Genomic DNA, 27,689 nt, shown 5'->3' with positions numbered 1-27,689 from the left:
AGAACTCATACCAATACTGTGTCCTCATCTGAAGTCTTTTCTGCTCCATCCATCCGAGATCTAGCTTGACTGCACTTTTAATTCACAAGTATGTCGAGAATGATACTAGCACAGAATTCCTTGCGTCCTCTTGTCATGCGTTCCTTAGATATGAGATCATACATGTTTCCATGAGACTAGCTCATGTTCTTCTACTCCTTATACCCATCTGAGGTAACAGTCAAACCCTAAATAGATGCCTCTCTGTGGTGCGGATCTTCTCCTTCATCCATGTGAAAATTAAGATGAAATGTGAAATCTTCTTGTGATTTTTACATTGATGCTAGACGAGTATTTATAGTGGTTTGTGCCACATATTTGAGTCGATTTGAAGTCATGAACCGTCATGTCTTTTATCCAAGCCGACATGACTTTTAATTATGTATTTTAATTCATTTTGGAGTTGATGTGAAGATCTCCTTATTGTTTTACTTGTAGACTTCTTGTGCTTGTTTTCAGAGGATTGTTCTTGGTCTTGGAGGGTTGCTACACACCGCTGGACTTGTATATAGGTATATGGGCTCATGAAGAGATTATTTGTACATGGCATGAATTCTTTGACAAAATAATAAAGTCCTAAAGACATCAAGAAGAAGTCTTTTGACTTATGACACTTCTTTCTCATGAAACCCATGTAGCAAGGCATACAAAAGTAATTTATTTCCTTTTATTACATCATTTACAAATATCATGTCATTATGAAGACCGAACCTAGTTACACTTTATTCAACACTTGGCACGCTCGCTTGAAACAACACAGATGTGTCCTAGGTGGCATAATAGTGCATCCTGGAGGTGAAATTTTGGAATATGCTTACCTTCCAGGAGTGTCGGGTATGTGTTGTCGAATTCTGGATCGCTCCCATAAAGATGTGGCCACCCCATAGTCTCGTTCCCACAAGAGTCAAACACAGTGATTAGAGCCATGACCGGTGGTCGGTTGAGGAAGTTTGCAACATTGTTGGTGTTTCCCTTCTTGTACTTAATGTTCAAATGGAATTTTTCAGGTACTTGGACCATTTCTGATGGCGATCATTCTGCAAATTCCCTTATGTCTATATGAACTGCAGGGATCGGGGGTCTGTGTGGATGATCGTTTCCTTCCCCATAACGTAATGCTTCCATTTTCGATAGGCCTCCACATTGGAATACATCTCTTTGTCATAGGTGGGATACTTTTAGGCTGTGTCTGAAGGTGTCTCATTGTGATATTACACTGGATGCCCTTATTGAGTAAGAATTGCACCAATAGCATAGTTGGAGGGATCTGTCTCGATCTCAAATGGTTGTTGCATGTTTGGTAAGGTGAGCACTGTTGTAGAGCAGAGAATATGCTTCAACTCGAAAAACGCCTTCTTTTGGGATTCAGACCAAAAGAACTTTTATCTCGCTCTGCCCTCGGTGACTTGACTTAAAGGCCAAGTGATATGAGGGCACCCCAACACAAACCTGCAATAGAAACTGGCAAGACCTAGAAAGCTGCGGAGCCCTGTTAGAGTGGTTAGGACTGGCCAATCCCGAATGACTTGTATCCTGGTTGGGTCCACATGCACACCCTGCTCATCAATGATGTACCCCAGATATTGAACCTGGGTCATGCCAAAAGTGAATTTCTCCAAATTGGCACACAACTTGTGTTGTCACAGGGTTTGAAGGACCCGTTGAATATGATGGAGGTGCTCTTCCCAACTCTAGATGAAGATCAAGATTTCATCTAAATACACCACCACGAATGCATTGGTGAAGGGTCATAAGATGTCTTCCATCAATCTCATGAAGGTTGCGGGGGAATTCGTCAACCTAAAAGGCATGACCAACCATTCAAAAGGCCCTCCTTGGATTTGAAGGCAGTCTTCCACACATCGGAAGGTTCAATAGGCACTTGGTTATAACTGAACTTCAAGTAAATCTTGTTGAAATATTCCCCCCCCCCCCCCCCCCCTTAATCTGGTACAAAAGGTCATAAATCCATGGGATTGGGTACCTATTCTAGACAATGATCTTGTTTAGCACTTGATTGTCAATACAAAGTCTCCAGGTCCTTTCCTTCTTCTATACTAATACAATCAGGCTCCCATAGGGTGACGAGCTTGGCCTAATGTGCCATTTCTACAACATATATTGAATCTTCCTCTTGATCTCATTGTTCTCCATAACAGAGCATCAATATATTGGTCCGTTGGGTAGTGGCACGTCCGGGGTCAGAGCGATGGAGTGGTTGGCCTGACAGTGCAAAGGTACCCCTATAGGTGAGGCAAAAATTTCATTGTAATCCTCCATGACCTTTTCCATCTACTATTGTTGTGCGGAGGAGCCCTGCCTGGAAGCCGTGGCCACAACATTCTTCTTGCCCTGAGGGTCAATGATAAGGAGAACATAATTCATGGTCTCGGAAATGATCTTACTACATTGCTTTGCAGTGATCAAAGAGATGGTGATAGGCTAGGCTACCTCCGGTATCCTATAGCACTTATCACCCAAAGTAATATCACAGAGCGAGGTCTAGACTCATATACAACATGCCACTCCCATAAGTATGTTTTCCCTAATAATACATCACAAACTTCAAGAGGAGAAACATCACACAATACCTCATCCGTGAAGGGCTTGATGTTGTAGGGAATGCGACGCTGCTATCTAACAAGGAGATAATTTCCTTGGTGAAGCCACCCGATGGTGTACAACTGTGGATGTGTTATAGTTGGTAAGCCCAACCGCTTCATGACCTCTGCTGAAATGAGGTTATTTTGGCTCCCGCTATTGAAAATGAACTGCAACAGAGAACCCTTCACCCACATTTATGATTGGAAGAGGCGTTCCCCCTCCTCTAGATCTTCAGGCTCATTCTTCTAGATCTTAGTGGTGGCCACGGTGGCACTGGGCTTCGTGTCAATGATATTCTTCCCTTTATCATTCTCATTGTCGTGTTCTGACTCAGATTCATAGCATGCATCTAATTCAGGAGCCTTTAGCTCGGCCACCAGTGACTGTTTGGCTTGACACTCACTTTTGATGTGAGTGGAGCTCTTATGGAAATTGCACCAATTTCCCGTGTCCTTCTTTGTCTTTGTGGTGTTGTTCTTTTCTTGCGGCTTCGACGAGTTGTCCTGGGTCGCCCTACCTTAGATTTGTCCTTTTCTCTATGGTTTGGGGGTGCCTTTTCCTTGCTTCATATTCGCAGATGAAGATGCATCTCCTATGGGTAACTGTCAAAGGATCTGGACAAATTTTATCCATCGTCGCGATCCTTTTTCGCTCAAGGAATTCCTCGAGCAGTATTTTGAAAGGAACTCCTTCCCCCTCATCTTTCTTTTCTTCCGCCATGGGAGGCAGTTGAGTGTTGCGAGGCTGGTCTTGCAAAGGTTCAACCAGATTGAGCCCTAATTCCTTATATGCTGACCTCCTTGGGGACATGCAAAGGAAGAAGAAAGAAAGAGAAGACGGCTCTAATACCACTAATCTAGACTTATGCAGGAATGCAACAAAATACATAGATACCCATATACACAGAGATGCAACAGAAATTAAACTTCATTTTATTAATATCAAAGAACTAAAATATGCTGACATATAGAAATGAAAATAAACTAGCTCAGGTGATGGTAGCTTATCTCTGAGAAGATATGTGGCAGCTACATGTCTCTTAACTTTGTTACAATGAGGCTCAAAGGCCTATTTGTTATTGAGAAACAATGGAATACCCTAAACATAAAAAACCCTAACCCTAGGATATGAAGCGCCAAAACTATCGGTCCCATTTGGGTAAATTGGTACATCAATTTCTCAGGGTCGTAACTTTGCCATACGATCTCTGTGTGGCTATCATAATACCTCATTTCGATGATCTCGAAGAGGTGGCCTAAAATAAATAAGGTAACTAGTTGATGACTTTTCTAGTCTCTCAATTTTCCCTAAAAACGTCTTTTAGTCCCTCAAAATGGCTCTGAAAGTTTAGGACCTAAAAAACTACCAAAAATATTAATTTGTGCTACAATTAAGGAAAATGAAAAGAAACAATGGCGGGGGTCCAAGTGGAATAAGTGGATGGCCACCAATATCTACCTGTATTAGAGCCTCCACTGTTTCTAGGCTCAAGTCTGAATTTTTCAGGCTTGTTATCATAGGTCCGAGCCTCTACTAGTCAAGTCTGAGCCTCCATGGTTACTAGCCTCAAATATGAAGGTATCACAGGTTTTAGCTATAAGTCTAAGCTCCACAACTTTCTAGCCTCAGGTTCGAGCCTCTATAGGTCAATTATGATCCTCCAGGTCAAGTTCAAGATTCAGGTCCAAGCCTCCATGGTTCCGAGCTATTAATATGAGCCTCCAAAGTCTGAGCTATAAGTTTCCAATCTGTCTGGGTGTAAGTCTTGTGACTGGATGAGTATAGGCCCTTAAAAAGGGTTCTAGACCGAGATTGAATAGGACTACAAATTTTTTTATGTTCATAGATTTTAATCCATCTGAGTTGTAATAATAGGTATCGTTTTTACTGCACAGATAATGCTGAGATATGCCCAATCACAATCAGAAGTCTCCACCAATTCTCGTCTTATTAGCCTTTCTAGTTCACAAGTTGTGAACTATTTTTCTTCTTTTCTACTCTTATGGTTGTCTTCACCAAGTTTGATGATGGAATGGTTAGTTCAATCATATATTTATACATGTTTTGACCTTTTTCAAAGAAACACATCTTTTGGAGGAGGTGTCGACTTGCATATGTAGGCTTATGTCGGCTCGATTAAAAAATTATTATATTCCGATTTGTAAAATAAATTTCTCTCAACCTATGAGGAGTTAGAAGGTGTGTAAGTTCTTGTTGGAATCATCAATCGTTGCTTTAGCAGCGTGAAGCTCCTCAACCCCTTGTTAGGGCTGCGCAAAGTTGAGTATAACAGGGCGTGAAGGCCTCGCGGGTCAGGAAAGTGCGTGAAGTGACCTGTGCGAAGGTATTTGCAGTTGGACTAAATCAACCCCTCAAACATCTCAAGGGTGCAAAAACTTGGTTCCAACGTCCCCCCATACTACTTCGGGTGAGACCTCAATCCACGCTCTGCGGCCTGTTGCTGAAAGGGCCAGTAGTACAGGGATTTGTTTGGCTAAATAACTCCAAACCTGGGTCAGGCCCCATCAAGCCAACAAATGGTTCTGTTGCCGAGACTGGAATCTGCATAGAGATGTTTGATGTCGTATCCTTGGAATCCAACTAAGAAAGAAATTGAAGGTTGGTTGGATAGGAGAATTCATGAGTTTGTGGCATAGGAGAACAGGTATCTGCGGCTATCAAAGGAAAAGTGGTTAGACTACTACCTATACACGGAGATCCATGAAATTTTCTTCACATCTTTCCATATTGATCTGTACGAGTGGATCGTGAAGCTAGCAGATAGCCAAGGAAGGTGGAAACTCGATAATCCTATTGTGTGGACCCCAAAGTTGGTGTGCAGATTGGAAGTATCAGAAGATAAGATCACGTGTGTTGTTGATCATTGGCTCGATCGGATTATAGGAGGATTCATTACTGAGTTCGCAGTAGATACTTCAGTCAACTATAGTGAGGCAGAGCGACGCTTTCTCAAAGAACCACGAGGTAAGTATGTAAAGTCTCTAAATACTTGGATTAAAATGTTATTGTGAGAAAAGAGGGTTATGCAATTACCTTGATGTCCGAAGCTACGTGAAGTGGAAAATCCTACAGAAATGAAGGAAGTAAGGGACCCAAGAATAGCCCTTTGATTTCACCTCCGCGAAGGGATGAGGAGTAGCTCGCGAAGTACTCATCGAAAAGTGAGATCAATTTGATAAGGCAAAGGATTCTACGCATACCACCCCCACCCACGCCACCACCAGCTTCACCGCCTTCACCCCCATCTTCACTCGTACCACCTCTGCCACCACCGTGAGTCAATATGGCAAGCGTGATAAAGTTGTTGGTGTTCAAGGGAGTAGGAAATGAAGATCCAGACCAGTTTTGGTTTGTGATAAGGGCTATATGGGAAGCGTAGGGAGTTACAGATGATAACATAAAGAAAGCAACGTTGGTCAGTGCTCTGCAGGATTACGTGTTGACTTGGTATATTAAGCATTCTAATGACAATCCGAATGCGGGGATCGCGGATATCCAAATTGCGCTGAACAAAGAATTTAGCAAGCCGAAGTCAGAGGCGCAGTCGATCATTGGATTCAAAGAGATCACAATGCTACTAGGCGAGACTCCTTGGGAGTTGGATCAGAGACTGAAGTGCACAATTCGCGATGCTAATATGAATTTGACGGATGGAAAAGACCGTGAATGGTTTGTGGCATCGCTAACGCTGCATTTGAGGGATACGGTGTCACAACAGAGGTTGAAAAACCAGGAAGAGGCCTTGGAGATCGCGATGAGGCTACATGAGACCCTGATATAGGATCCTAACCTAGGATTTCAATAGATCCACATGCAGTTGAAAAACTTATGCCTTGAGATGCAAAGTCTGAAACAGGACAGGACAGCTCGCCCAGAAGTGCGTGAAGAAGTATGGTGCGTAAAATGAAAGGGTCAAGGACATGACAAGGACCGCTACCTATTGTTAATGAATTATTGTTAGCCTCACTCTCATAATAAAACAATTATAAATCCAAAATTATAATTAAATAAATCAAATCTTGAGAATTAGGAGTTAGCTCCTCAAACTAGGGAGTTTAGTTAGGATGAGAGATTCTCTCCAATTAGTTCTCCTAGATTAGTGTGTTGTTGAGATATTTTCTCAACCAAGTTTGTTCAAGATAGATGCACTATCTTGAGAAAAACTTCCTCATGTATTTATATGTATCATAAACATTATTTTAATAATGAGAATGAGAATGTGAGGAATGCTGTAAGGCTGAGGCCTTTTTCCACCTTTTCTACCATTTCTATGCTTCTGGTTTTTTATGTGTGTTAATTTTGCTTAGTTTTTCTTCATATGGTATCAGAGGGTAGAGAGGTTCTTGATGCATGCCACTTTTGGTTCAAGCTTTCGAATTGAGAGTTGAATCATGAATTTCAGGTTGTAAAGCATTATGCAAGCTATGGAGCCGAACTTGTGGAACTGAGGGTGGTGTATTGAAAGATGCGTTGTGTGTATGTAATGAATTGTGGACCCGTTTGAATGTAGTTATGATCTGGCCCATAAAAAATCTGCCCAGAGTCTACATGAATGAACTGTGTGTGCGCTGTCAAAGCTAGATCTACATGTGGATGGGCACACATGAGTCTTAGAGTTACAGAAGATCCAATTTTGTGCAACAAAGTGATGCGTTAATACTATGTGTAAGTGTAGATGTTTCCCAAGATCTAGATCAGTTCATTTGCACCCTATAGGAGTCACTGGTTAAAGAAAGGAGCTTCGAAGAAGAGTGACATAAATAGAGGATGAGACGACAAAGGTCATGGGACCGTTGCAATGATCAAGGGAAACATTATTGGAGCAAGGTTTTCTGTGTAAAGATCGATGCGAGTGTTGGTTGTGAGAGAAATGTGTGAAGATAAAACAATTTGTTGCATTATTTTCTATCTGTGCAATCTAAAATCAGACGGAATCGTTGTAAAAAAAAGTGGAGGAGCTATCGTTGGAGAATTCAATCTAGTTAGAGGTTGTAGTCGCTACTTGTGGAGTTAGAAAAATCACTATTGACACATGGTGTGGGTTTTAATATTGAGAAGAATGAAGATTGTTTTAATCAAATCATTTTGAGATCTGCGACCCACTTTCACTAAATCCGTGCATGTTCCTTCTATGGTCTTCGATCCACCAATTTCCAAGTCTTGTGGCTTTTGTTGGGACCTCTGTTCGTGATATTGATTTGTAGTAGGCAATTTGCGTTGAATATTTCCACTGAAGCCACAATTCCATCGTAACCAAGGAAGATTAGCAGCAACACCATGAGGAACCTGTGACCTATGACCTACGTGAATCCACTGAAGGAAGCACCTGCGTGGAGATCCCTGTAAAGATCAACTTTAAAGGACATGTTTTCAGTCAACAAGATAAGCGTTGAGGATCTATGTGCAAGTGTGTGTTTTGATAGCTCATGGACGTTTATGTATGGATCACTAGTGTATAGAGCCAACATAGAAAATCATTGGAGAACCTGGAAATAGATCAGCTAGCAATATTCATGTGTCTTCTAGGAGATGAACCAAGAATTACGTTACAATTCGTTATGAAAATTATGTGTGGCTGGGAAATATGTTGTGTGGATTTGCTGCTATGTGGGGAGTTTTTGTTAGCACCGTCGTTGTCTGAATGATTCAACCATTTGAATGGATTAAAGAGTAGCTTGCTGCCAAACCAGTGTGAGACCACAATAATTGACATTTTCATATGATGGAGCATCTTCCTTTGTATACAATCATGGTGTGGCCACTGCAGTTTGCTATGTCGAATTGCATGAACAGACTTGGAGCCTAGCTATGTGTTTGATGATGTTGTGTGGACCTGCATGAGTTTTTTTGTTATTGTTGCCTGTGAACCATTGCAACGAGTCAATTCTCTAAAGTGCATAAACCTCTATGTTAAGTGGAGCTTTTGGTGCATTTTTTTTAGTGGAGGTATAATTGTGAGGTGAAATTATTTTTGTAATTTTGGAGAGATAAGGAGTATTTGTAATTTTTTGTGTAATGAAGTCATAAGTGATTTGGTGAAGTCATAAGATTCATATTTTGTATTTGGAGTGATAAGTGAATTCTTTTTTAGAGAAATTCATTGTTGTACTCCAAAGTAATTTTTTACTTTGAGAGCGATTGAGTCAGTGCAGGCAGTTTTTGAAGACAATTTGCTTCCAAAGTTTGCAAGTGTGACATTGAAGAATGATGTACTCCCGTAATTAATAAAGTCATATTTTTTGTGGTGCTTGTGTCCTAGATCTGCCTGAAATTGAATAAGGGGATATTAGTGTTATCGGGATAAGTGTCTATTTAGAACGACTCTATCCCACTAAGGTGTGACAGTTACCTTAGAAACAACCAGAGAAAACTACTTTTGTATTCTTCTTTATGAACTATAAACAAAGAGGAATAGGATGAACCAACCTGTGTCTTGCGCTAGTCCTTTGATCCAATCTCTCTCTTCTTTGACAGCTTCCAGCTACCTGCTTCCTTACTTGCCTAGCTTCACCAAGTTCCTGTAAGATCACAGAAGAAGAAAACTACACAAAGACATGGATTTATATTCATAAATAGCTTAGGATCAGATTTAAGCTAAACATACAAATGTAACAAGCATCAATGATACACAAGCATGTAGGAGAAACTCAAATAGTTTTATTGATATAACAAGAAGATCCAGGAGGAGTTACAACTGATGATTCCTGATCCAGCATCAACCTCCTAGTAAAGAAGCCCCTCTTCACCTCCAACAAAGCATAAATCACCCAATACTCTGATATCTATCTCAAAACCAACAGCAATTCTTTGCAATGTACAATATTCCAGCCTCTGGATCTCTTGGAGAGGGATCCATAAATAGATGTATGCAAGGAGGATGAGTCAGCTCATGAATTGATTAGTGGCTTCTCTCTGTCAGTTCTTGCTTCCACTTGGAGACTGAGAGCCTCTTACTCATCCCCGGTCGAATTCAGTGAGGCAAGTGTCATTGGAGAAGATTCTGGAAGCTTCCATTGTCTCTCCACCTCGTGGAATGACTCTACCACTTGTCATTTCCCGCTCAACGCACCCTGGTAGTGCATTTAGGTGCGTTGAAATGCACCTAGCTAGTGGACTTAGGTGCTTTGCAACGCACTTGGCTAGTGGAGCAGCTGAAATGATCCTGATTTGACTAGTTCTGAGCAGTTTCTGGTGGAGAACTTCTGGGAGAAGCTGTAATTTGTTGACCTTGTTCCTTTAGGAGTTAGAACAACACTTTTAGGGACTTAGGAGCCCTTGGTTTATGGACATTTCGTGCTTAGAGCTGTAAGGCACAAAAATGTCTATAACAGTTGCCCCCTAAAGTATGAGGCCGTTTATTGGGTGAAATGCTTTATTAGGAGGATCCGAAGTTCTTTCAATGCTGGGAGGAGACCTGTAATAAGATACAATACAATACATTATATTCATACTGTTTTCATGATCTAGTTGAGGCGGGCATTCCCATGCTCAGCTTTATAAATTCATTTTCATGTACATAGGACAGACAATCGTCTGATGGTAGACTGATGATTCTGATAGAGCCATCATCCTTTTGGTAGGATGATTATCTGTGCTGCAATGCTGTACATTTCAATGTTTTTATTTTCCTGAATATATATCATAGCCCGGATGGATGAAACTAGATCCGGGGTCTTCAATCTCATCCGATCTTCACTCGAAGTACAAGTCGATCCATGTGAGAAATGTTTTGAAGTCAAACATGGAAAGACATCGCTTGATTACCAGTCAATGATGTGAACTGTTAACAAGCGCGAGAGGAATCACCGATAATGATAATGACCCTCAAGGTACTGCAATACAATTCACGTGGTGTGAATAAAGGACTTGGTGTCGAACACCATGCAAAATCTTTCGGTTGAAGGTCATTGATGTATACCTGTCGCCAGAAGTGAGAAACTTGCCATTGAGGCATGCAAGCTTCAAAGTACTGAATGGGGTGTTCCTAGATCAACTTCTTGGATAATGAGCTGATGTCGACAAGAAGCGATCCGTCAAAGGAGGGCCTTAATGAATCCCACATCAATGACACGGAACGGAGCAAATGATTTTGATGGAAGTGAAAACGATCTGATGATAATGGTTCAGGGTGGCGGTCATGAAAGAATGAAGTATGATGTATGGTAGTGGATGGGACACAGATGACTTCTCTGGATGACTTCTCTTGAACATGTCGGCGACACTTATGTGATGGATTGGTAGCATTTACCCCAAATGTGGATGGTATGGCGAGACCATGGCGATGTGACCGGTGAATGAAACAACCCAACTCGACTTAGGCACGGAGTGGAAGTGTCATGTTCAAGAGCGACTTGCTACCAATAAAGTTTCTTTGAGTTTTCTTCCCAATTTTTCCCCAGTCATTGCTGACCAGTACCTCTTTATTTTTGTCAAGCTTGAGGAGGATAACATATGCTTGTTCTATAATTTGCCCTTCGAGCAAACCCATCACTATGTTTTAACGAGCCTAGCGATAGTGAAACTCGTTCTCGTCTATAGACAAGTTTGTCGCTATTAATCTTTTTAACGAGTCCAACGACAAAGATAACTCGGTCCTTTTCATTTTTAGAGAGTCTGAAAAGGTACGTAAAGGTAACTCCGAAATTCCTTTTTCGTCATCTAATCCCTTAAGTCCGAAAAAGTATAAAACAATACAGAAGGGACGAATTTTTGATCATTTTAACGAGCCGAACAAAACAAGCGCTCGATCTTTTTGTGCAATAATCCCTCGGGTCCAAAAAGATTAAAATCTAGAGGAGGGATAGCACTTCCGGTTGCTTTAACGAGCTAGAAGGCCAAAACTCGGCAATCTTTTCATATTTTACGAGTCAGTTGAAAAGAGCTTAAAGAAGACTCGTCTTTTGAGGAACGAGTGATAAAATGGGTAGCAGCTGATTCCAGGTAAGGTTTGGAATTTTCCAATCATGGCAGTGTCACAAGGATGGCTAGTGAAATCACTCTTCGCAGTTGTTCCTCAAAATGGGTAAACAATCAAATGGAGGTGAATGATCGGCCAATGGAAAAGTGGAGGTGACGGTGCAAACACGACCAAGGCTTTAATGGCTGAAATGTTTCATTCACCGTGGTTATTTACCGGGGGGATAGTTCATTTTTTAACGAGCTTAAACGCGGGTGGAAACATTTGCTCGATCTTATGTTTATTTTTTAACGAGCTTGAACTATGTGCTAAAACTGCTCGATTAGTCCAGTCATATGATAAGAATGTCTCATATAAAAACGGCAACTTTTATATTTTTGCCCCACATCCTTTCTTTATGCAAGTTAGGTGACGACTAATCCTACGAGTTTAAAGGGTTAGCCTACAGGTTTAAAGGGAGGACCTAAAAATTTTTAAAAAATAAATAATCGCCCTTCGCTTGCACTCCAAAAGGTTTGCATGCCCCCAGGTATAAAATATGGTTTCAAGGTTACCCCTAAATTTGCAGACAAAACATTTGTTCTATCAAGAGAGGCCTACCTCTTACAGGTTACCTAAAGATTGTTCTATTTACAGTGTAAACAAAACACTTCTTCGGTGATGTATACCGAGATAAACAAGGGTGAGCGGCGACGCCCGCCAACTCACATAACTTTGACAAGAGAATCTTATTCTAGAATAACCCCTCTTCCACCGACGGACGGGGTACAGACTAGTAATATTCTCCCGCGGAAATCTACCCTATACCCAAAGTTTTCCTGCCGAAGCAGACCAGGACGCATGCCCCCTAGGTTTCAGTCATATCCCTCCGAATTACTCGCGCTCATCGGGAGGACGGACTGGGGATTGAGACATTTCTTGCGTGAAGAGACCATTTAGGGACGGTATATGACTATTTGCTATGCGTGATCTGGGGAATGAAAGCTGGTCCACGAGCTTGACCACTCTTCCTTCGTGCGGAAAACACATTACTCTCAAGAGTGAGGAGACAATGGCTCCCATGCAATAAATATAGTCTCTTCCACGGAGTAGGTTATAATCCAAGGGTCCTTGAACTACCATGACGTTCATGCGAACTATCTTCCCTCTCAATGTTATGGGCACATCAGGAAGGATCCCTAAAGGTCGACTGGTTCCTTTATCAAAGCCTGTCAGATTTCTCATCTCAGGCAAAAGTGATGGCGAACCAAGCGCTTTCCAAGCAATAGAGGAAAGGATACTCATAGAAGCCCCTTCATCTATGATGGTACCAGCCATGACCATTCTATATATTTGAACGATAATTCGGAATGGTACACTTGCTGGTAGGCGGGGTTTGCCTAGTTGATTCCAGTCGAAGGAGACAACTAGGTTGCTTGGAGGTGGGACTGAATAGACGGCTGGGTATGGCTCTGACGAACTTCCTTCCTGCTGTAAAGGAACGGGTGGATTGCCCCCATGTTTGTCGGAGTCTGTGTTGATGAAGAGAATTTGGATGTTGTCATCCTTGTTCTCTTCAGTGACTGTATCATCTGAAGATAAAACCTCTGAAGGCAAGACCGGGTCAACTGCCGCCTCGACCTTTTGACTTTCGTCTGGTATGGATTCAGTTGGTTTATCTTCAATCATAGACGCTTCAGCCGACCACCTGAGCGGGCCAGCTGGATTCTCAACTAGTGACGGACTCGGCAAGAGTTTTTTATATCCAGGAGGAAGTTGTAACGGTGAAACCGGACGATCATCCAAAACTCTTTTAGCTTCGTCTAAGAAGGGACAACGGTGGAGGGCATGGTCACCTTCGCACAGTTTACAAGGATATCTAGCTTTCCCTTTTTGTCCTGGGGCTTCACTTTCACTAGTTGACGGTGTGCTTTCAACATGATCTCCAGAGGTTTATGACATCGGATTGTGCAAACGAGGAGACTAGTCCCTTAGTATCCGGGGGATGCAAGGACAATCTCTGTGAAAGTGGTCTCCTTTGCAAATGACACATGGCGATTTAGGCCTGGTCGGTGCTGTGTGTGGATTTTCGTTAGACGACACTCGTTTTCCCCCATTCGCCTTCGGCTCCTTCTTCTTTTTCTCTTTCTTCTTCTTTCCCTTCTTCTCCTTAGGAACTTGGCTTTTAGCTTTACCAGTTCCATCAAGTGAAGAGGAAGGAGGAGAGGAAGAATTAGAGGAAGTAGAAGGCTGGTGGGTAACTCTGGACTCGTCTAATTGCTGATTCGATTGTTTAGGAATAGTGGTGTTCTGAACGACATTGGTTGAGAAGAGCCATACTGGCAAGCCAATTGTCAGTCCTGGAAGCGACAATGTGGCCATATGGGGCGCACCAACATCTCCCCAAGAGGAGAAGGGACTAGGATTTCCACCAAGGGGAATTCCTTGGTTGGTAGGCTCCATTTTCTCAACCCAAAGATCAACATAGGAAAAGGTATGAATATTCCGTTTAAAATAAATTTTAACACGCTTTGACACAACTTGTTTTTTCAGTTTTTAAGAGTCGAGAAAAAACAAAAGATGACTCGAGTCTCCTTCGATTTTTAATGAGCCTAAAGTGACAAGTGTTCAGATGGACCTTTTCCATTAAGGAGTCTGAAAAGGAACGAAAGGGACTGCTCTGGAGGTCTAAGTAGAGGGAGTACCAAACCAATCGCAAAACTGCAGAATACTTTTTACGGTACGGCAGTCGATCTTCCCGAATGTTGTGTTCGGTGCATTGCGATCAGTAGGGCGGCCGACACGGCTTCCTATGGATAAAGGTTTTATGCCTATAGGGGTCTCCCAATATATACTCGACGGTACGTGGGAGCACAAGTCCGTACTGGCACTTATCGTCTCAAAGTGGAGGAATCACCCAACCGTCAGTGAGGACAACAGTTACCAGGCTTTACGACGCCGGAATACGTCTATAGCCTAGACCTCTAAATGTTGTGCGTTAAGTTACAAAGCGTTGTTAAGTTCATTGAATTTATTTTAGGTTGATCTTTCTTATGAAGTTTTCCTTTTGGGATCACCACGAGATGTATATGTAATTCCTAAAATGCAATCTAAAGATGATAAACAAGCTTTTATCTCTTTTCAGCAATGAAAATCCTAGCTACTAAGGGAAAAGAAAGACACAATCTTTTCGCAAAGAGCAAAGAGCACACTGTAAAGGCACTTTTCCTAAATCAAGCCAAACAGACTACCAATATGCAAATGCACATGCATGTGTTTTGTTTTTCACTTTCTTAATATTGATGCCTAAAAAGAAAGTTGTTGTACAAATCTGAATTTGCTTTCAAGTGACAAACACAAACAAGCTTCTTTTCGAAATCAAAAGGTAGAGATGATTACGACACTTTAAGATTTTGAAATAAATACTCGTTTCGACACTAGAAAGTGACAAATTCAAGCCAAAGGCAAAAGTAAAAGCATAATCGACTATCAACAGCAAATAAACTTTCTCCTATGATCAAAATCGACACTTGCGATAGATCTAAATCAAAGGACGACAGTACAACTATTCTACTTTGGCAATGGAAAACTGTAAATGACGTAACAAACACACAAAAACATCTACAGTTTCTTTTGTACAACTGAGGCAGAATTACAGCAAGGAAAAGGGGTTTTTAAACAGACACATACACTGATCACAGGCTGCAAAAATCAGAGACAAAACTGAAAAAATGAAGCAAAGAACCTCAGCTGCACAGGGCTAGGCTGATCAGCGCACCTGTTGCACAAAGAAACTGCATTTCAGCGCAGGTAGCCCTCTCGGGAGGTGCGTTGAAATGCAGAACCTCTTCACAGAGCCTGCACTGGGGCAGAAACGAGAGTTCTATCCGGGTTCTGGGTCACGGTTTGCAGTTTAATCTATGGTTTTTGGCCGAGTAAAAGCAATCAGTAATGCACAATCAGAGGGTAGATTTAAAGAAGGTCTAAGAGCTATCACAAAGGGCAATCAGATCATTTGTGAATCAGCTGTTCAAATCATAAACAGATCCAGTGAATGGATTGAAGCAGTAGATGTCTACTTTGCATTTGTTAATGGCAAATGCAGTTCGATTTGCTACTTCTAAGTTTATGAAACAAACAACAAGAGAAACACAAACAAACTAACTAGACAATCATCCCCAGCGGAGTCGCCATTTTGTTATCGGGATAAGTGTCTATTCAGAATGACTCTATCCCACTAAGGTGTGACAGTTACCTTAGAAACAAACAGAGAAAACTACTTTTGTATTCTTCTTTATGAACTATAAACAAAGAGGAATAGGATGAACCAACCTGTGTCTTGCGCTAGTCCTTTGATCCAATCTCTCTCTTCTTTGACAGCTTCCAGCTACCTGCTTCCTTACTTGCCTAGCTTCACCAAGTTCCTGTAAGATCACAGAAGAAGAAAACTACACAAAGACATGGATTTATATTCATAAATAGCTTAGGATCAGATTTAAGCTAAACATACAAATGTAACAAGCATCAATGATACACAAGCATGTAGGAGAAACTCAAATAGTTTTATTGATATAACAAGAAGATCCAAGAGGAGTTACAACCGATGATTCCTGATCCAGCATCAACCTCCTAGCAAAGAAGCCCCTCTTCACCTCCAACAAAGCATAAATCACCCAATACTCTGATATCTATCTCAAAACCAACAGCAATTCTTTGCAATGTACAATATTCCAGCCTCTGGATCTCTTGGAGAGGGATCCATATATAGATGTATGCAAGGAGGATGAGTCAGCTCATGAATTGATTAGTGGCTTCTCTCTGTCAGTTCTTGCTTCCACTGGGAGACTGAGAGCCTCTTACTCATCCCTGGTCGAATTCAGTGAGGCAAGTGTCATTGGAGAAGATTCTGGAAGCTTCCATTGTCTCTCCGCCTCGTGGAATGACTCTGCCACTTGTCATTTCCCACTCAACGCACCCTGGTAGTGCATTTAGGTGCGTTGCAACGCACCTAGCTAGTGGACTTAGGTGCTTTGCAACGCACTTGGCTAGTGGAGTAGCTGAAATGATCCTGATTTGACTAGTTCTGAGCAGTTTTTGGTGGAGAACTTCTGGGAGAAGCTGTAATTTGTTGACCTTGTTCCTTTAGGAGTTAGAAAAACACTTTTAGGGACTTAGGAGCCCTTGGTTTATGGACATTTCATGCTTAGAGCTGTAAGGCACAAAAATGTCTATAACAATTATATACACCGTGTGTAATGATGTGTGTGCATGACTTGTGTTCAGATTATCAAAACGCTCTCTCTGTATTATGCTTAAACAACTACATGCACATAAGCAAACTTAAGTATAAGAACGCTTAATCAAGCTCCTGTAATCAAGCTTAAGTACACAAGAACAAAGTGTCACATCATCAACTTGATAAGATGATCTTCCAAGCAAGCACATTTCACATCATGTAATCAAAGAAATCAAGTTAAGGATGCTACAAAATCAAGCATTTCAAGTCAAGACGACATCAACATCATCAACACTTTTTGTATCACTTGCAGATAAACATTTTTTAACTAAATTATACAAGTGCATTATCGGTTGTAACTGACACCCTAATTTGAATTGTTAAGGTGAATACATTAAGTCAAGTAAGTCTTCAACTGAGTCATCAAGATTGAACTTGTTATTTGTCTCTTGGGTTCATTTTCGACAGTGTTCGACACCCTTCCTTTTTAAAATCAACACATTTAGTGAGTACATTCAAGAAAGCACAAAGTGTTAGTAATCAATCAAGCAAGTTCAAGCAAGCCATCTAGCAAGCAATCATCATCAAACAAGTGTGAATTCTAATATTCTATTCTTCAAGTGAGCATCAAATCAAGCCAGTGTTTAATGCAAGTGCAATAAGAAATAAATCAAGGGAGCGTGTCATTAAAACACCAAAGCAACCAAGCATGTCATTAAAACAACCAAGCAAGTGAGCGTGTCAAAATCAAGTGCAAAAGTTCAAAGCATGACATCTACAACAAACGAGCCAGTGTGAAGTTGATTGAAGCATTCACAAAGTGTCAGTGAAGCATTCAAGCAAAACGATCGTCATCAAGTGACCGTGAAATCAAGAGTTCAAGCAACCAAGTTATAAAACTCTAGCAAGTGTTTAAAGCATCAACAATAAGCAACAGTACAAGCGAGCTTGAATTCAAAGTGAGCAAGCTAACATGGCGACACACATTCAACTGTCCCAAATTCTTAACAATTTGATTTTATCATTAGCTGGTGACATGGTGAACATCAGCAAAACAACTCTTACTAATATTCAAGTGCATCTTCAACATGCACATGAAATGATTGAGTTCCTTCAACTGGAGTTGCAACTACAAAGAACTGAGTTGCTAGAGAAGAGTGATGCTTCCAAGTCTTTGAACAATACAAATACAACTGATGATTCTAAGTCATTGATCCAACCAACTTCAAGTGTCGAAGTGGTCCCTGATCCAGTTCAACTTTCTTCCAAACCAATCATAAATCCATGGGAAGAAATCCAAAGTAACAGAAATCGACAAGGCTTAGGATATGTCAAAGATGATGCCAACTTGCATATCGCATATTATTCAAGGCCCATTAAGTTTGTCAATGCAGGGTTTCTTGCACAAATCACATCAGTTAGTTCTGAGAAAGTTGAAGACAAACAGAAATACACACAAACTATCATTGCAGTCAAACCAAAATTCCTTCATTGTCAAAGAACTGGTCATCTGGAAGATCAGTGTTTTGATCTCCATCCTTGGCACCATTGTGGAAAGTCAAATCATTCATCAGCACAATGCAACAAACAACAACAATCAACCATATTGAAAATCAATTATTCATGGATTGATCCCTGGGAATGGTCATCCACAGTCAAAAGATTGTATAAGTTTTACAATCGAATTCACCAACACATATTGCAGCTAATAGTAAAAATGAAGATGGTTCTCTGGTGCAGCTGAATGGGGGAGTACACCAGTGAAACACTCCTACACCTAGAGGGGGGACATTTAGATATAATTTGAAGAAGATTGTCTCTCCTTTCAGCTGACAAAGGGTGGAAAATGTCAATGAAATTGACAGTGTTTGTCAGACTGAAAGTCTCGACAACATCAGCGAAGCAGCCAATGGGAATTTTCATCAGCGAGGTGAGCATCCACAAATTCGCCAATGGGCGATCAACAGAAAAGTTAGCAATGAGCAGTTTTCACACACAGCAAAAGCAATAGTGAGTTGTTTTTCAATGTCATCAGCCAATGGGCATTCATCAACTTTTGTCAGTGGACAAACAAATATGCTAGTGGACATTCATCAAAATTTTTTTTAGTGGACACAAGATGCTGATTTAAAGCAAAGGGCAGTTGGATCCTTTTGCAGCTTGGCATGTGATGGAGTTGTCAAGCTACATTAAGAGATGAATCATACATGCAGCTGACTCATGGTCTCTTCATATTGTAGTTTCTTCAGCATCCAGCTTTGGTGGTTTTTTAGGCAGTGTTTTTTTTAGGATCAACTTGAGAACTTGGAAGAGGGTTCCTTGTTATTATTTTGGATTTATCATTGTGGGGGGATGTTAGCCTCACTCTCATAATAAAACAATTATAAATCCAAAATTATAATTAAATAAATCAAATCTTGATAATTAGGGGTTAGTTCCTCAAACTAGGGAGTTTAGTTAGGATGAGAGATTCTCTCCAACTAGTTCTCCTAGATTAGTGTGTTGTTGAGATTTTTTATCAACCAAGTTTGTTCAAGATAGACACACTATCTTGAGAAAAAATTCCTCATGTATTTATATGTATCATAAACATTATTTTAATAATGATAATGAGAATGTGAGGAATGTTGTAAGGCTGAGGCCTTTTTCCACCTTTTTTGCCATTTCTATGTTTCTGGGTTTTTATGTGTGTTAATTTTGCTTAATTTTTCTTCAATTACCTCGCGAGAGGAGGGCCGATGTCATTAAGACCAGAGGCAAAAGTAGGACCTAGCACAACACCTGCTTTGTGGTGCGCGATTTGTCAAATAGGAGGAAATCATGCAACGTACAACTGCCATTTGTTACAGAAGTACACACAGAATTCACAACAATTGTTCTGTAAATTTTGTAAATCGGTTGGACACAATGAGCGCAACTGTAGAAGCTATAAGCTGATGATGAATAGGACTCCCACGTATAGAGTTTCGGCCGAAACAGGGCCCCTTGACCAGAATGCAGGAGTGGCAAGAACCGAATTTCAGGGGTACGCACGAGGCTAAGGTGGAGGAGGACCTGGAAGAGGTTATGGATAGCTAATATGAGGGGGGCAGGACATTATGCCTGTGATTGTATGAATCCAACGTGGCCATCATGTCTGTATTGTACCTTGTTTGATCATGAGACGGAGGATTGTCCCACACTGATAGCTAGGTTTCACGACAAGGGAGCACTCCAACCTCCCTCGAATCAGAACCTGTAGATGATGAGGTCTGAGCTACGCGAGGAAGACCCAAATGTGAACATTGTGCTCTGAAGTGGAATTACGACAGGAGATGATAAAGGAAAACAACCTGAAGATAGTACTTGGGTTCGCAAGGCTCCAACGAAAGAACCAAAGTTTGATTTGGAGCACACTAAGGAAACCTTCATGGAAGCTAGGAAGAGCTTCGTTGATGCCTCCATTTTAGGAAGCAAAGATAGATTGGAGCCAGAAATGGACCCATCGATGCTCACGACATTCCTAGAAACATGCAAGAAGCTACTGTGCGAGAGTAAGGCTATAAAGGGATCGTAGAACTCATTAATAGATGCGCTAGGACCACGCCAGGAGAGTCGTGCATAGTCTGGAAGATTGGAAAGTATACGACGAGGACGGGAAGAGAAATGAGGTTGACCACACAGATTAGAGAATTTGAGATGGACCAAGTAATTCTGGACCTAGGGTTGGATGCGAACGTTCTACTGAAGTAGACATGGGAGCGCATGGGAAGGCCTACACGGCAATGGTCTCCTATCCAGCTGCAAATGGCGAACTAGCAAAAGATAATACCCATGGGGAGATTGCAAGGAATCACCGTGGATATTGAAGGACCAAGCATGCTAACAAATTTTAAAGTGATAGAGATTGTTGATGACAACAATCCCTATCCCACACTCTTGGGAATCGATGGGCCACTGACATGAATGTGGTGATAAATCTAAAGAAGCGCAAGATGATTTTTGAGAAAAAGTCTCTGCATGTAGTCATACCTTTGGACCCTACAGAAGGATCACACTAAACAGAGCTGGTGTGCGACAGCGATTTGGACTACATCTACAAGATAACTACGCGAGAGAAAGATTGGGTAAATCCCACTGTGGATAGACGAATCTCATGGGAGCATGAAAGCTCCTGTACATAGGATTCAGATGAGGAAGTAGAGTGATGGAAGAATTGGTTACATGAGGTAAACACGCTGAAATATAATATGATGACAAGAGCGTTGCATTGCGTATCGACAGAAGTGAGGGATCTGCCTACTTATGATGGGTTAAGTGAGGTAGATGTTTTCTTGAACAGATTTGAAAGAGAGGTGCCAGAACAACAACGTTTCGAGGCTTTGAAATGGGTACTATGTGCTATGCTCGCAAGGTGTTGGGGTATGCACCAAGGAAGCTTTGAGGACTGGCGCAAATGCAAGAGAATGATACGCATGCATTTTTGGAAGCCTCAAATGCAACTAACAGAAAAATACAATATACGGGATGGTCTGTGTGCACATCTATCTAAGTGGGTACAAGCATATGGTAAACAACTTGCGCAGATGTACATGGCCTTCGCGTTGGGAAACATGGTCAATAAGCATATGTTGGGGAGGCAATTGCGTAAAGGGTCCCTCTAGTTGGGACAACAGAATGTGGAAAGAACGAGTGTGCAGAAGGTTACACACGCAGAAGCCTTTAATGAAGTGTGTGAAGCATTGAACCGGGTATATAATGTGCAATGAAGTGAGTGGGGGCTATGCGTACCAGCAGTTTTGTGGGCTTATATGATAGCATATAAGAAACTGACGGGATAGACACCTTTTAGGCTAGCCCATGGAGCAAACGCTGTAGTCCCAATAGGGTATATTATGCCTAGTCTGCGCATAGCAGCGCCCATGGATATGACGGTTCACGGAGCCTTGGAAGAAGGGATCACGTAACTGAATGAAGAAGAAAATTTGGGACCTGATGAAGGAATCCAATAGGGTGATCTTAGGCTCTAAGAACTCATGAAAGAAAGAGTGTGATTAAGAGAGAAAAGCACTCTGATGGAAGTAGAAGTCAAGAAGCTTGAGGAAGAAATAAAGAAGGATTTTCTTGATAAGAAAACTATGGTGATAAAACAGGGTGCGCACAATTGCGTTGATAATTTTGGGGACTACTGCCAAGAGTTGATCAACTTGATGCCTTGGATTGGACACTATATTACTAGAGGGATCACTGATGATGGCCTGATGTAGATGGTGAAGTGCGCAATGCAGACCGTAAAAACAAAAGGCAGATTTTTCCCAGGAAAAGTGAATGATGGTCAGTTGAAGTTGTATACAGGTGGCCTAGCCACCTGAATAGCTGTGGGAAGTACCATCTTTTCACACCAGATAGTTGAAAGGAGGTGCAGGACTATAAAGTACTCTGCCCAAGAGCTGCGCAGGTGTGAAGTATCACGGGGTATGTGACAGCGCAAGGGTGTCTTCGCAACCGTGCAAGTTGGTTGAAAAGTGACCATTGTAGTCACTATTCACGATGTGATGCTTGACTTGAGACCAAATGGAGCGGGCGACAGGAATTTAAGGTGAGTTTTATGGGCAAGATTTGGGAGATTTTTCCACCAAGGGAGCATTAATGGATCGGATTTAAGGGGAATGGTCGAATTCGAATTCAAAAGGCGCTATAAATTACAAAGTACTGCCCAACGCACAACACTTGGTCGTTTGAGAATTGAGTTGTTGCACACCTCGAGTATTTCGAACTGAGACTTGTTTTTCCTGTGGAGAGCGTTGTTTGAGCACGCGATTGAACAATTGAGAGATTTTTGGACGAACAAAATGGCAGCGTCTAAAGAAGCCAGGGAAATCGCAGAAATGACCGCCAAAGAAGTCACGCAAGCCATGACCATAGAAGAAGCCCTTGAGCGCACCAGGATTGTTGCGGAAATCTGTAAATCACTGCACACACCAAGACCAAAGAAAGATAAACAACCCATGATTTTGGTGCATGTGTCCCCTCAAAACCCGCTGCGAACTAGATTAACAATGGAGGAAAAAGGGAAAGTGGTTAACCTGGAAACCGATGAGGAGGAAGAAGACCTTGAGGATATCATAATTGAAGAGGACGTGGACGAGGGCCAGAGGAAGAAATCGAGGGTGCAGTCCCTCTAACCAATATGCCTGCATATGTCCCTTTGTGGAAGGGGAAGGCAAAGGTCCCCAAGGACCTGGACAACAGTAAAAGCCCTCTGCAGACTCCATTGTTACTTGATGATATCATTTTCGAAGGAGCGCACTTGGGAAGGGTGTCGAGCTTAAAGTTCGAAGACTGGGATCTCGCTAACCATGAGAAATTCCCTCACTTGGTGACCGTGCACCTCATGAAGCCAAAGAAACACACCGCGGTGGGAGTTATAGAGTTGGAGCCGCGCAAATGGTTGCATGGGGTTGAAAAGGCAAGGTTGTTCAACCTGCTCTAGGTGCCGCATTACCATCGTGCCCCAGTAACTATCTTCGTCATCAGGAAGATGCTCTGCCTGCTGCATGATGGGTGTTTGTGGCTAGAGGAGCTCGTCCCCATCATGGACCACCTGATCCATCGAATTACCTGACTCCTGTGTAAAGGAGAAGATCCCGCAAACATTTCAGAGGGTAAAAGTAGTGATTTGGCCATCGCAGAGGCCATGAAAAAGAAATACAAACTGGAGAAGAGAAAGAGGGACTATGCAATCTCCAGTATCAACAACAAGGTAGTCAGAGTTGTGACTCAGATACTGGCAAGTAAGGTCATGCGAAGATGTCGCGCGAATGAGGTGCCCACACTGGTGGTTGCACTTGCCGAATAGTGCGCAGAGGGGGTCCAGTTTAACTGGTCCGAATTCTTATGCAAGGAGTTCTTGGAGAATTGCTGCGAGGCACAGGAACAAGGAAAAACCTTCCACTATGCATGGCTTCTACTGTCCATAGTGCTAGTGGCTGGGGAATTGCTTGAGGACACCCAGTTCCCCACAATTGCAAGGGATCTCATGAAAGCTATGAAGTACACTTCGTTGTGGGCTACTAAAGACATGCACTGCATCCGCGACACTAAAATATTCTGGGTGTTCATGGAGATGAACATCAGGATGGGGATTAACTGCAAGCTACAATTATCACCCACTATCAACAACAACCTACAAAGTTTTGTAGAGTTTAAAGCGGACTTTCATCACATCTACCTCAGGGCACGCAAGGACCCTACCAAGAAGTGGAACGAACTACCATATGTGGCCACAGATGATGTGATCTTCAACATACTTAAGACATGGCCACCTAAGTGGTGTGCTCTAGAAATCTCCGCAATGGAAAAGTCTGTTGCGTAGAAAAAGAAGGAGGAGGCAAAACTGTGCATGGCACAGTTGGCGGAAAAGAGAAGGAAAGAAGCAATAACAACAAAGGCGCACGAGGCACAGGACGCTGCGTAGACAGCAACATAACAACAAAAGGCAGTGGAAATGGAGCATGAGGGCTGGAAGTCACCTTCACCTGAGAAAGAGTAAGAGATGTAAAAAGATATAGAGGAGGGCAGCGCGGACCCACAGACAACGTCAACACTATTGAAGTGCTAGTGCCCGAGAGAGAAAATGGGGTCGTGTAAGAAAGTAAAAGCATCTAAGATGTCTATCAACCCGATCACCCTTACTGAGGGGGATTTGCATGATATAGGAGAGACGATGTGCGACGTCACCACAGAGGCCCTCCAAAAATTTATGGAGGAGAATTAGATTGTGTTGGGGGCCCTCCAAGCACAGATTCAGGAGTTGCAGGTGCACACTCCTCAGGATGGTACTCTCTCGACCATCCTCACAGTAGGAACAGCTGCAGCCGAGGAAATGCTGCGCGCTTGTACGACCAACACAATAGTGCTTCCAAAAGGGGCATTGGTTACATCAAATGAGGTCGATAAGCCTATAGTCAGTGCATTGAAAGTAATAGGGATTAACATGGCTGCGCTCCCTTGGGAGATGCTCTATGTTCTACAAGATGGGATTACTGCAGAATCGCGAGCTAGGGAGAGCCACACACTCCAATTGTTGAGTGAACAGAGGATCAACTTGGAGCAGTTGAGCTTGCAGAGTGATAAGGTCATGTCTCAAGACAGACAGATGGTAAAGGTAATTGAAGAAGCCTGCCAGATGGTCCCTGAGTTGGCCATCCCAGTAGAAGCACCAGTAGAGGCATGCATCCAGAGGTTAGTAGCAGGAGTGCGCGAGGTGTAAGAAGAAATGGCCAAGGTTCAACTAGAGCTGAATCTTCAAATAGCAAAGCTGCAGTTGAAGGCGCAACCTTCAACTCCTCCAGAGGTAAGGGAACAGTGCGTCAGTGCCATTACATCAGGGATGGAGGAGATCAGTAGTGCAGTGAGGGACTACACCAAAATGTTGGAAGAATCGTTCGAGGTCCTCACCACTCTGCAGGAGGACCCAAACATACAATGCTTAGAAACAAAGGTGCATGAGCTACAACAACAATATGACAACGCCAAAGGGACCGCGTAGACGGTGGCCCTCACACAGAGGCTCGTGCGAATGCAACAGGCCAAATCACTTAAGGAGTAAGTAGATGCAACGCGACATAGAGAAGTGGTTTTGAAGGCACACATTCAACCTTGGATCGACAAGGCCTTCATAATCACAGCAACAATTGAAGGCAAGCTCGCGCAGATGCAGGGGATGCAAGAGAAGATACAGGGGAGCAGCTCCGACACTATGGTCTTGGAACAACGTGTACAAGAGATACAACAGGCAGTCGCTCAGTGCACTGCCAACCTTATAGTAGTCCGAGCAGAGTTGGGAGGTCTCCACATGAAGATCTCCACACTGACATAGTGACTCAAGGGCAAGTCACGATGTTTGTGTTGGGGGCTTTTTGGGCATGGGATCCCCCTAAGGCAAGTTTTGGGGCTTAAAGCCCAAGTTTTGACTAAGTCCAATGTAAAGACTCCATGATTTGTGGGTTCCGAGCATGAATTTGTAATTGAGTCATAGGGTTGTCCACCCTTACTGTTGTAAATATAATGTCGGCTTGAGAGTTTTACCCATGGTCCGCGGACCATGGGATTGTATAAATAGAGCGAGGCTCTAAGTGTAAAGAGAATCAATCAATCCATGGAAGATCTAATGAGGAAGCATTGAGTCTAAGTGTAGAGTCATGTCTTTGGGTCGTAGAGTACAAGAAGGCTATGTAGCTGAGTGCGCAGAGGCCTAGTAGTCCGCAGGTGAGTGCATGGGCCTCTGCAGCTGAGTGCGAAGGGAAGGTTAAGTCTGTAACCGATTGAAGCATTAACAAAGAGAAGTTTTACAATATTTCTGTGTATCTTTTCCTATTTTATGCATTGGAGTATATTGGGTATGAATTGCAAGTTTACTATTTATTTGCTACGTGAACTTATATGAATGAGCTAAATAAGTGAATATAATATAAGGTATCTGTTTACGCGAAGATAAATAACTGTTTTAAGAAGATAAGTAAGATCCGCGGTGTGACTTGGGGAAATAGCGATGATCGCTTCTTTAGCAGCGCGAAGCTCCTCAGCCCCTAGTTAGGGCTGTGCAAAGTCGAGTATAATAAGGCACGAAGGCCTCGCAAGTCAGGAAAGTGCGCGAAGTGACCTGCGTGAAGGTATTCACAGTTGGACTAAATCGACTCTCCAGACATCTCAAGGGTGTGGAAACTTGGTTCCAGCATCCCCCCATACTGCTTCGGGTGAGACCTCAGTCCGCGTTCCATGCACTGTTGCCGAAAGGACTAGTAGTACAGGGATTTGTTTGGCTAAATAACTTCGAACCTGGGTCAGGCCCCATCAAGCCAACACTCTAGCATTTGTTAAGCTATCTTTCAGTTCATACTTTAATTTTGTATTGTTGTAAGTTGATGACAGCTAAGCTAATTGAATGCAGTAAAGCTGCATCTTTACCTTTTCCGTGCGTGGACCTATGGGTTATGGGCCCAAGTATATATCAGAAGCCTTCAAGTCAGCAAAATTACAACAAAACCCAACCAATCAACCAACAATGGTTGATGGCCAGAACTCAAAAAAATAAACCCCAATTCATAACCTATCGAGTCCGCCAAAAATGTTAACCCACACACACATTCAAGCACGATTATTGTCCGATCACTCAACCGACGAATGGTTTGGATGGCTAGAACTCAACGAGATTTTAACCCCATTGTATAAAAACTTATCACGCCCATTTTTGAAATTAATGGCCGCGCTTGTTTGCACGCGATATACGTCTGATCGCCATTAAACAGACGGTTCGATCCTTCAGAACCTTAAACTCCTTTGGATGATTTTCTTGGGTCCTTTTTCAGAATTAAAATTCAGTGCTTGTTACCATGCGATGACTGTTAAATCTGTTGGATCCGCTGGGTCTGTCCAATCGGATGGCTATGATGGTTCCTCCATGTTCTCACGATTTTTGTCAGGGTCCTCTCATTCCACTAATATTATATGGCAATCTAGACGATCCAACGGTTTCGATTGAAAGGGATTCCTCATTCTCTTTTGGTGGAATTATGTTATAACACAGATTTACCCTGCCATACTCTGTTTAAGGCGAAGTTCATAGGAACTTTGTCCTTTAAATCACACATGCATAATTCACAACTTACAATAAAGAACAATACTTTAAACCATACACGAACACACAAACTCAGATAACACGTAGAAGTACAATAACACGTATATTTCATATATAAACAGAACTCGATTACAAGCTAAGGCCTCATGGCCTTACCTCACAAATTTCCCTGTGGCTACATTGTATCCTCTCTCTCCTCTATCACACAACACAGACTCTCTTAAATTGGAAATTACAAAGGGAGGGATCGTTTACGATCCATGAGTTTCTCCCAC

Source organism: Pinus tabuliformis, chromosome 5_2 (genome assembly GCF_031772625.1).
Source record: "Pinus tabuliformis cultivar Carrire ecotype Pingquan chromosome 5_2, CPIR1, whole genome shotgun sequence".
Lineage (NCBI taxonomy): Eukaryota > Viridiplantae > Streptophyta > Pinopsida > Pinales > Pinaceae > Pinus > Pinus tabuliformis.
This window is presented reverse-complemented; position numbering follows the sequence as displayed.